Below are 9,499 nucleotides of genomic sequence, written 5' to 3'. Positions count from 1 at the left end.
AAGTAGATTTCTCTTTAGAAATGTCAGAGAACTTTTGCTCTGTTTGAGCCAGTCTGTAACTTCCTTCCCCTCCACATGCCATCTCAGCTAACAATTCAGATTTGCAAGTCAAGTCTGAATCAAGAGTTATCAAATCCTTGCCATGCCACTCCAAATGCATAGAGTCTGACTACAGCTCAGAGGTCTGGACAGACTCTAAATCCAGACAGACAAACAAACCCTGAAGGAGGAGGAACCTATGAGCAGCAGCCTCTTCAAAATTCTAAAACCAAACCTGTGAATACTAGTACGATCACAGTGGACAGAAGTCAGTGACATCTGGGATGGGATAGGACAGACCTAAAAAAATATTTTGCAAGCCCACCCAAAACTGCCAAGGCTGTCTTTGCTTCCAACTAGAGTGAGGAAGAAAAAACTCTTTAAAACTTTGGGAGAAAGGAAACATACTACAATATGTGCCAGCCTACCACTATGAGAAATGGCCAGTAAAGCCAGGACTTCTGTATTACTACTGTGAAATTGTCCTTTACACAGATACTTAACATATATATCTGGACACTGCTGTCATGCCAATGAAGTTACTGAAATTGAACAATATTTTTGCACAAGAATCAGGAGACTGGTCTGTTCCTAGTGAAAAGACAATCTTTGAACTAATATAGACTAATTACAACAACCTTCCTCACGTGGTGCTTGATAAAAAACTGGAAGTGGAGTAAAGGATTAGTCTCTTTCATGTAGAACTGTCAGTCCTTACCAACTCTTGTTTTTCTCCTCTGTCTGGCAAGACAAAGCAAACTACAGCCAGAGCAGCTGATGTCAGCAATGCTATGTGAGAACCCACAGTTTCCAGCAGCAGCAGCAGCATACAACACACATGCTTTTGTATAGTCATCTTAAAAGTGGGAGAGCAAAAATAATCTGTTTGCCTATTGTTTAATGGCAACAGAGTAAAGTGCAGATTTCTGCTTTTCCTGTAAAGCATAAATTCTCAAACTTTTTAATTCAGCAGATTATTTCATACAAGGAAAAACTTGAGGGGCAACCACTTCCCCTCCTGACATTTCATTCTTCTATTGCTTGGTTCTCAAAGTGTTTTATTATCTGGACCATCCCCAAGACCACAATAAGAACCACTGCTATAAAGTAGCATGATCATTTTCTGTCCTTTACGATTTCCAAATAACCTCTAAAAGAGAAAAAAAGAGGCAAGAACAGTCCTTCTACTGTGCTATCCTGTAACATAAAATATAAAGTCTGAATTAAATGAAGAAAAGCAAGGAAATCCAAAGGTAAGGCTGATGCTTTGTTACAAACTAATTTTTTTTTTTTTACATTTAACTTTCAAAAACCTGGTGCCATATTTTTATAGGATCATAGTAACGAGGGAGGGAAAAGACTTTTGCTGTATAATCAAGTCTATTCACCTGCAATAGTTAGATACAGTATGAAGACTGAGAAGGTTATCTGATATTAAATGTATCATGGCCATAATCGTCATTGAGGATTAGTGCCTTTAATGTAGATGATGAAATGTGGTTTCAAAAGAACCAGGCTGAGTGTTTTAAAAACCTGGACTATAAAAATGTACCCAGGTATGACTTAGGGTATGCACAGTATACTATTTTCCATTAAGTTTTGAATGATGTACTGAAGTATGGAATTCATATATACTGGTGTGCATATACTTGGCGTGAGGCACATCATAGCTGTGTTAATTTCAATGATTATGTATTCAAACAGAGATGTCATGTAGTTATTTGACTGAACTATAAATCAAATTTCCTGTACTGGGGCTGCTTACGTGGCCTTCCTCTCCTCTGCTTTAGTAATATCATCCTTCTGACTCTAACTGGCTTCCTGTTTTTTCCCCCTACATAAAATCAGAGCTCGGGGTTTTCACCATTAAGACCCTACATAATTTTTGCCCCATCTACATTTCTAGTCTCCTTTCCTCTCTCTCTTACCCCCTATGTTCATGTCAATCCTTTTTTCTTACTGTTCCCTAAATCTTTCCTTGCCTCATGCCTTTTTTGTGCTGCCCCATTTGTTTCTTGTCCAGCAAGCACTTTCTTTTTCCTTCTTCGAATCCTGTTTTAAAATCCATTTCTTCCCTCAATTCTTCTTGTACTGGCCTCACCAGCAATGATTCCATTCATACCTGCATCTGATCTGTTGTCCTATGTCTATTTTGTCTATGACAGTTATAAGCTGTTTTGGGGAGAGACCATGTCTTCTGTTTTTTGACAGAAGACATGACTTACATATATGTACAATTTACATAAATATAAATAAAACAACAACAGTAGGAAAGATTCCTGTGGACTTTAATGGAAGTTGAATCAGGCCTTAGCCGCAATGAAGCCAAAATGTATACCCTCCTTCATCCCTTTCACATGAAAATATTTTGCACTGCATGTGGCTGCAGTTGTAAAGCTGCCTTGATGGCAAAGCATAATATTTTGTCACACATTTTATTTTTAATTTAGAGTCATATTTTCTCAAGTTTTTCTGGGATTCATCGATCTAGATTCCTTGATGATGGCTAAAAAAGGAGGCAGGTGAACAGACTTTCGACAGATTGTTCCAGACACAGACATCTTGGAGCAATGAATAATACCCTATTCCCATCCCCAACTTTGTTCCCAGAGCAAGGACAGAACAGCCATTCACAACTGCCGTGAGGGACAAAGAAGGAGAGGCAGTTTCTTAAGTACCCCACGGCTGGATTATTAACATTACATGCATTATGAAATAATTTTAACAATGTTAATAATGAGGTTTGCAATGTGGATGATAGCATCAAATGAATATCTAATTATCAACTACACCTATAAGAAAGAGGTGTTTCAATCACACTTTGCACATTGCATAGTTCACATTGCCTTTATTGTTAACTTATCCAACAATCAAACATATCAGCTTCAGCTTTCATCCCCATATTAGCTGTCCCTAAGGTTTCTCCCTGCAGGGCTGCTTCTGTCCCATCCTCTAATTCCCTCTGCACCAAAGACAAAAACTCAAACCCCTATTGTACTCCTAAAGTGGAACTATTTGAACATGCCTGATCCAACTTCATAGTAACCCATCAAAACTATTAGAATGGCCCCACAGAAGAGTTCACAGTCCCCATAGTGCAGGGGTGGGCAAACATTTTGGCTCCAGGGCCACATCAGGGTGCAAAACTGTATGGAGGGCCAGGTAGGGAAGGCTGTGCCCCCCCAAACAGCCTGGCCCCTGCCCCCTATCCACCCCCTCCCACTTCCCGCCCCCCTCAAAACCTCCCACCCATCCAACCCCCCCTGCTCCTTGTCTCCTGACCACCCCCTCCCGGGACCCCCGCCCCTAACCACCCCCTGGGACCGCACCCCCATCCAACCCCCCCTGCTCCCTGTCCCCTGACTGCCCCGACCCCTATCCACACCCCCGCCCCCTGACAGGCCCCCCGGGACCCCACCCCCATCCAATTCCCCCTGTTCCCCATCCCCTGCCCCCCCCCAAACCTCTGCCCTATCCAACCGCCCCCTGCTCCTTGTCTCCTGACTACCCCCTGCCCCATATCCAACCCCCTGGCCCAGGCCCCCTTACCATGCCGCTCAGAGCCAGACATGCTGCCCTGCGTGAGCGCGCAGCCCCGCCACCCAGAGTGCGGCCCGCGTGGCGGCATCGCTGTGGGGGAAGTGGAACAGCGGGGGAGGGGCCAGGGGCTAGCCTCCCTGGCCAGGAGCTCAGAGGCCGGGCAGGACGGTCCCCCGGGCCGGATATGGCCCTTGGGCCATAGTTTGCCCACCTCTGCCATAGTGGGTCCTAAACATCTACCATCCTACTACAATATCATAATAGGAAATCTGAGAAGTCCATCACCAGACATCATAAAGACTAAAGAACATCCAGGAGGAAGTTGTCACATGCACCCTGGAAAGACATCACAAAGTTTTCTTCGAAAGCATTGTTGTTTCAGAGGCTTAAACTAAATAGCCATAACAGAAATTCAGTAGAATACATTACAGTCTTCATCTGGTCTTTATGATTGCCACTGACCTTTGTTGGTTCCTACTGCAGTTCCAGTAGGTGTTCAGATACCTGAGTGATGAGAAAGGTGGAAATGTCTAGAGAGAAAGAGAGAAATAAACACAGGAATCAGTAACCCTGTAGCGGGGTATACTGCCCCTTTAAGCCCAGAAGGGGCGAGGTGACCCTGTGCCAGAAATACAGGCACAAATGAAAGCCGAGGACATGGCCAAAGCCAGAGCAAGAAGAGAGGAAGTAGCCCCAGGGAATTAGTGGTTGGTGGGTAAAACTCAGCCCACTGTCTTTTTAAGGGTTCAGGACCAGGAACCCTGTGGTGTAGGATAGGGCAAGGCTTCCCTCTTTCTCAATCAACCAGAACAAGCCCTCAGAAGGAGGGCAACATACACGCTGCCCCTTCCTTCTCCTTCAGGACGGGGAGATGCTAGGAGGAGGAGGAGAAGGAGGAAATCTATTTTTGTGCTGACCTCTCCAAGGGAAAGGGGCTGAGTGTGAAATAGGGACCAGCAGGAAAGAAACTGGTGGAGGCCTGTCGCTGGTCGGAATGGCAACCCAGACCCAGGAGAAAGGCTACGAACTCCCGGGAGAGGGAGAGAGGCTGTTTGTCTTCTAGTCTGCCTGTAGGAGGAGTGCTGTGAATTCCTGAGCCAAGGAAGGAAACAGCTTTTATCCTGCTCCCGGGAGAGCCCTGCGGCCCGCTGACGCCAAGGGGGAAAGGCTGTGCAGGTGAGGGCATGCAGAAGAACAGGGCTTCGCAGAGCTGGCCCGTGAGGACCTTTGGAGAGATGGAAAACCCCTGGCACGGAGGCCACGTACACTTCCTCGCCGGGCCCCCGTCAGCGGTCAGCAGGAGCCCTACCCCGACGTTTCCCAGGGGCCCCGCAAAAAGAAATTTTCCCCCGCCCCCGCCATGACGGCGGGTTGGCGCATGTGCAGGAGTCCGTGCCGCTTGCGTTTTGCGGCCCCCCCAACCATCCTGGCGCCTGGGAGGAATTGCACATGCGTAGCGGCCACCCCGCTCACAGTCCGGTACGCGCCAGAGAGCTTCCCGCACCCCTCCGCACGTCCCGGAGCTGGGATGCGCGCGCACAATCTTGCCCTTCCCCGCCCCTCCTCCTAGGGTGGTGGGGCGCGTGAGTCCGTGGCTGCCGGCTCTGGGCTTTGCTGCCTCGTGCAGCTGTATCGGCGCTGAGAGAGCGGCGGCGGCGGCGGCGGGTAGCGCAGCGCGCGAGAGGAAACGGCCGGGCGCAAAGGCCCCGTGTAGGTGCGCCCCTGGGCTCGCGAGCGGCGGGATGCGGGGGCGGGATTTTTTTTGGGGGGGGGGTCGTCTTCCGAAGGGACAAGGGGGGCGTGGGAGGTTAGGGAGGAACCTGTGGAGAGCTCCGGGGGGCTGGGAGGCCGGCTGGGAGAGGCGGGTGGCTGGGGAGCGAGGCGGAGGGCAGGAGATGGGTGGCTGGGGTGATGCGTCTTTGTAAAATTATTATTTCCTTATGCGGCTGCAGGTTATGCATTTGCGTACTGTGACCTAGCACCTTTGTGACATGGCAGACCCCCACATTTTGGCAGCAAGGGGGTACACACGTTATTTTCATGCATAACAACATTGGGCACTTTACAAGACGTCACATTTTTCACTTATCACTCAATTTGAATGTGCAAAGTATTTAACTAGTCAGCTCATTTTTCATAAACATGAAACTTCCTCTTCCTCGAAAGCATCTAGCGATAATGCAAATACTGCGATAATGCAAATACTCCAGTAATGTAACATGTTATGAATGCTCTAATTAGAGCTGTACTGCTGGCCTCAAATTGCTGCTGCCTCTTGGTTACAGGGCTAAATACAGTATTACCCCTGCTAGCACCCAACCAAGATCCAGGGCACAATTTTTCTAAGTATGGTAAAGGCACGCACAGTCTGCCTTGGAGAGTTTACAATCCAATTAGGGTCTCAAGTATTAAACAAAAAATACTCTCCTTTCCTCTCTCACTTGTGGGAATAAACAATAAGTTGTAGAAGCATTTTACTTGGTGGGTGTGGGGGGTATATGGTATATATGGGGGTGAGTATGTGTGTAATTTAGCGAGGAAAAGCTAAATCAGAAATAATACAAACTTTTCTTTCTACATGCTGAAGTTAGTAGTCATTTTTATATGTTTGAGTATTGAATTTCACAGTCCCGGTCTGCTTCCTGTGAACACTGTCTACTGCTGTCCTGGTCAACAGTTTTTAATACAGTATAGCAGTTGTGACAGGTCATGGTTATGAAGAGAGACAGTCTCATGTAGCTAGGGCCAATTGCATGATGGTCTTGGAATATGAAGACAAAGTTCTAATTGGATTCTGGATTTAACGTGGAGACAGTGCAGAGCATGCAGCACAGAGGTGACGTACCTATAGTGATCTGTATTAGTCAGCATTCTGTATTGGCAAAAGCTTTCTTGGAGGTATGTTGCATTCTTAGATCTGAATTGTAGTAACTGAGCGTTAGTCATGATTGCATGGATCATCATGTCTAAATCTAACAGGATGGTGTGCAGTTTTCTAGCTCACTGAAGATTTAGAACAGGTCTAATCACTCAGAAGCATAACAGAATCCCTACATTCCAAAACTAATGTATCCAGCCAGTCATTCAAATCACTACAAAATACCCCATCACATCAAAAATCTCAGCTCCCCCCAAAAGCCCAACTAATTAGATGGTTATTTGTAATGATAATTCTTCACAGCAAGAAATAGGTCTGGAGTTGAATGGAACACTTCATCCTATGTTATCTCACTACTCTGAAGACAGCACCCTGCCAGCAGCAGTGCAGAAGTAAGGGTGGCTGGCAACAGGCTCCACTCTCCAGCCACCCAGCTCTGAAGGCACTGCAGAAGTAAGGGTGGCAATACCACAAGCCCCCCTACAATAACCTTACGAACTCCCCCCCCCCCCCGCCGCCTCCTCTTAGGGGGCTTATTCCTTCACCCACTCACTTCCCTGGTCCTTCTCACATGAACAGAGAGCAACAATACCCGAAGTCCAAAGGTGCAAACAATTCAGTGTTTATTGGGGTGAACTTCCAGCAAGCATGATTCCAGTTTCCTTCCTTAGTATCCTCCTTCCCAGCTCTGACACCACAGAGCCTTACACCTGTGTCCCTGTTCCCATTCCTGCCCTTAGCCAAACATGATTCCAATTTCATTACCCCCATTCCCTGTTCCCATTTTCCCCCACCCCCCTACTTCCTGATTGACTACAGACTATATAGTAAAACTTGAGTTCTGCTTAGCTATACCTTAACCAATCATTTTCCTGAAATTTAACTAAGCAATCCTAACATATTGTAACATTATGTAACCAATTATATCCCACCACCTTAATTAGTTTACACCCAGCAAAATTAATTATATAGCAGACAGAAACAATCACAGAACCAGACAGAGATTATACAGACAAACAATAGCAAAGTGAGAAATATAATGACAAAACAATACAGAAGTGAGGATTTCACATCCCAGCTATTGGTAAGTGAGTTCTTGCCAGACAGGATGCTATCAAACTAAGTTTCCTTTTATATTTTCCAGGCACTTCCCTTTCTCTGGAGGTGACAGGCACTATCAGGACAGGATTGTATTCCTAACAGCCCAATAGCACCTTATTTCAATGTGACTAGTTTGGAATGTGAGGATGTGACCGTTCACTTCCCAGCTTATGGCTGCCTCTGTTGCTTAGCCAAATACCCCTACAATAACCTTACGAACCACCCCCCCCCAAAACTCCTTATTAGATCAGGACCCCTGCAATTACAACACTGTGAAGTTTCAGATTTAAATAGCTGAAATCATGAAATTTAAGATTTTAAAAATCCTATGACCATGAAATTGACCAAAATGGACCGTGAATCTGGTAGGGCCCTATCTATAGGGTGGGAGGCAGGATTCCCTGAAAGAAGGCATTGTCAGCTCTCCTCCCCCTTTTGTAGGGACCTTAGATTATCTGAACCTTTACCAGACAGGAAAGCAGATGCTGGCAGCAGCCCCAATTGCTGTTTGTCCTTGGATTGCTATTTTGTGAATGGCTTGAATTTTTGGAAGGTGGGATTTTCTGAATCTGTGCTCAGTTTGACTTTCCTGTTGTCCATGAGACTGTCCTCAATATTTGTGATCTTTGAAGTACATTATTTATTTCAATCTACAGGTATGAAAGACATGTCCACAGCTGTAGGGGCTCCGATTATGTATAATAAAAATCCAAACAGAATTAGCTACCCAGAAGCTTAGGTGAATACCGGTGCACTGGGGATTCTTACCGACTTGTTAGCTAATGAAATACTCTATCACAATCATATCCTCAGTTCTTCTCCAAAGCCCTAGCAAATAGAGGATAGAAGTAATTCCTCACAGCAAGAAAGATTCTGAGGTTGGGTGGAAGTTGTCTGTGTTTATGAAGAGGTTTTATGGCTGAATGAGTTTTGCAGGCATGTCTTTGTAGCTCCTAGGCCAGGCTAAAGAAGTAGGTTCCTTTTTGTGCCTTCACAGTTGTGGCACAGGATTGTAAAAATTCCTTGTGGAAAAACGAGTCTGTCTGATCATGCTTTTCACCACAGATGTCTAATTTTTCTTTCTTCCGTTCTTGCTTTTTCTGCCAGCAGTTGTCCAAGAACCAAGATATCTGTGTGGGCAGTGGCCTGAGAGAAGGTGTTTGTCTGCAGCAGTCATCTGGGTTTCATTGTATAAAGAGATTAAATGTCCTTGGGTTGTGGCAAATATATGGAGACCTTTTTCTTTTACATTGTCTTATTAACCATAAGGCACAAAACAGTATTTCACGAATTGTTATAAACACAGCTTCCTTTGTATTGATTGAATCCTAGCTTGTTTTCATGTTGAGGAGTCTTAATCTGTATTGTGCAAGAAAGTAAAGTGCTTCTCTTCTGTATATTTATTGTTAAAAGATTTAGTTGATTAATTCAGTGAGACGCTGAATTATTTTTTTGTTTAACTGTATGGGTTTCTTTGTATAAATCCAGCCACAAAATCTAATGCTTCTGGGGCTGGTAGAATGACACTTCTTTTCTCAGGATTAATTCACTTATTTCAAGCCCAGTATCAAGCAAAAATAATTATTAAAATATACATTTCATGTTTTCTTTACGTATAAATACTGTCACTTGTTCTGTCCACCTTCACACTCCCAATTAGCATGGTAATCCTAAGCAGTTTTGCGTGGGGCTTGTGTAAATTGGTTAACTGTTAATCTAATTTAGTAAAGAAGAGTTTTGAGGTTTACATTAACTTCTTTTTGTATAAGGTATACTTCCTCTTTTTTTGCTTCCTGACCTAGCTGTAATCAGAGGATGAATAGTGAACAGCTGCTTCTGCAGCCAATGCCAAGGCTGCTTCTTGGTTGCAGTCTGGACTAGAGAGCTGCATTCCCCTCCTCTTCCTTAATTTTCTCAGGGCATATCTACAGTACAAACTAA

General features: G+C 45.0%; 1 protein-coding gene and 1 long non-coding RNA gene across 10 annotated transcripts in view; one reads left to right on the top strand and one right to left on the bottom strand.

The window, feature by feature from the left end:
* The window catches only part of LOC119566076, a 48,385-nt gene extending 43,332 nt beyond the window's left edge, over positions 1–5,053 (bottom strand). Inside the window, exons 1-2 of one of the 2 annotated variants that reach the window (XR_005225069.2) lie at positions 4,846–5,053; positions 4,042–4,109 (exon numbers count right to left, since the gene is read on the bottom strand). This is a non-coding gene — a long non-coding RNA (uncharacterized LOC119566076). The remainder of the gene's footprint in view (positions 1–4,041; positions 4,110–4,845) is intronic. The other variant, XR_006290301.1, reaches the window with a different exon arrangement.
* Positions 4,630–9,499, top strand: part of KLHL8 (kelch like family member 8) — a 35,839-nt gene continuing 30,969 nt past the window's right edge. For 2 of the 8 annotated variants that reach the window (XM_043545108.1, XM_043545105.1), the window contains exon 1: positions 4,630–4,755. The gene's annotated coding sequence lies outside the window, so the exon portion shown is untranslated. Of the gene's footprint in view, positions 4,756–5,007; positions 5,294–9,499 lie in introns of those variants that run through there. The other 6 variants (XM_043545106.1, XM_027828942.3, XM_027828946.3 and 3 more) reach the window with 6 other exon arrangements.

This window comes from Chelonia mydas, chromosome 4, assembly GCF_015237465.2.
Source record: "Chelonia mydas isolate rCheMyd1 chromosome 4, rCheMyd1.pri.v2, whole genome shotgun sequence".
NCBI lineage: Eukaryota > Metazoa > Chordata > Testudines > Cheloniidae > Chelonia > Chelonia mydas.
This window is presented reverse-complemented; position numbering and strand designations above follow the sequence as displayed.